Genomic DNA, 1,919 nt, shown 5'->3' on the forward strand with positions numbered 1-1,919 from the left:
GTTTTTAACTATTTGAACATTTTCTATTTTGATTGTAATCCCTACCTGCATTCCTACTAAAACCTATCAAGGATTGCACTAAGAATAAAATCCACCTTTTTTCCACTTCCTACTTGATATACACTGGTAATCTGCCCCTTGCTTCCCTAGCCAACCTTCTCTCTAACTCTGTTCCTCCTTGATTACACACATTCTATAATGAATGTTTACTTGTAAAGTTATATAGTCTTTAAAATAGCTTTACTATTTAAAAGTTGGTTGTTAATGAAATGTGTTGTAAAGGGATAGGGCTTGGGGCATGAACAATAATTATAGACCTAAAATATTTGGCATTTTGCTCTAATATCAAGAAAAATCACATTAATTGTTTTTCAGCAGGTGATAGATTTTGTTTTGGTTTCTGAACGGCCTAGGTAACATGAAATTCGTTAGATCATATTTTATTTAGGGGTGGCTTCAATGAACTTAAAGTAGTCAGCTGTAATCTCTAAACAATGAGAAGCATGTCGCTATGACACAGTTAGGATCACTAAATTCCACAGCATGACACAGGCCGTGGCTTGCCTCTTTTGTGGAGTTCTTGACTATCGTGTCTTAACTTTAAATAGAGGCTAAACTTACAAGCGAACATTGTTCTTAGAATCTTTGAAGATCAAAACCCCCTATTACAAATCTTTATTCATCGTGTGATACCAAATATCTTGGCAACTGAAGCTGTTACTTCTTAAGGGCTCAAGGGAAGTTTATGCAATACTTGGATGAGATATTTATTGCTCTCTAATCTACTGGCTGGAGATGGGGATCTCAGAATAGAGAGGGCATGTGGGGTATTGGGGAACTTTTCTAGGGCATGACAGTGGCTTTGCTACTTTCCAGTGTGTATAGTGGCATGGAGCATCATGTATATTTCCTAGGCGTATAGTGGTTCCTGAGCTGACAGGGAGTTACAGAGTCATAGTTCTACTGACTATACAATTTTCCTGTATGTTGTTAATGTAGTTATATTAGTGTAAATTCTGGGAATTCTAAAGGAAGAGGAATGAAATTTGGCTTCTCTCACCTCTACTTGTAGAGTTGTGCTTCCTAGATGAGGGGTGTGTCGATGAGAAAGAAGCAAGTAAACATAGGGCCTAATCCTTTCATCTCAATAATTTCCTCAAAAGTGAAAATTAAATTTTATTTGATTATACTTATTCATATGTATATAAGGTGGATTAAAGATATAAATGTAATCACAAAAATACTAGGATACAAAGGTCAATGCTTTGGGAATTAATAGTAGGGAAAATCTAAAGGTAGAAACTAAAAAGGAAAACTTTATATTCTAAAACATTAATATTAAAAGCAAATGATAAACTGGGAAAAACAAGGTAATACATGATAGACAGAGAGGTTATAGTGTTATTGTTATATAAATACATCTTAAAAATCAATATGAACAAGAATAGCCTAACAGAAAAAAATGGGCAATTTAAAGTGGGCCAAACATTATGGAGAATATTTTGATAATATGAACCAAAAGCCTTTTATAAAAGTACATGGCCTTGATACCATATTAACTTTTAGAAAATTATTGTCAAGAAATAATTAGAAAGTGTCAAAAGATATTTATATCAATACTGTTCATAGTAGTAAGAAACTAAAGTGGCCTGGTTGTCTCTAAATAAGTGATTAAAGTGCAGTGTCTCCATATAGAGGGAGAGTATGTGGCCATTAGAAATGTATTTGTTGCCCTAGCTGATTTGACTCAGTGGATAGAGTGTCAGCCTGTGAACTGAAGGGTCCCAGGTTTGATTCCAGTCAAGGGCATATGCCTGGGTTGTAGGCTCAATCCCCAGTGTGGGGTGTGGAAGAGGCAGCCAGTCAATGATTCTCTCTCATCATTGATGTTTCTATCTCTTTCTCCCTCTCCCTTCCTC

General features: G+C 35.4%; 1 protein-coding gene across 1 annotated transcript in view; it reads left to right on the forward strand.

The window, feature by feature from the left end:
* The window catches only part of SLC7A2 (solute carrier family 7 (cationic amino acid transporter, y+ system), member 2), a 50,680-nt gene that overhangs the window by 33,954 nt on the left and 14,807 nt on the right, over positions 1-1,919 (forward strand). The window lies entirely within an intron of this gene.

This window comes from Myotis davidii, unplaced genomic scaffold (genome assembly GCF_000327345.1).
Source record: "Myotis davidii unplaced genomic scaffold, ASM32734v1 scaffold71, whole genome shotgun sequence".
In the NCBI taxonomy this organism is placed as follows: domain Eukaryota; kingdom Metazoa; phylum Chordata; class Mammalia; order Chiroptera; family Vespertilionidae; genus Myotis; species Myotis davidii.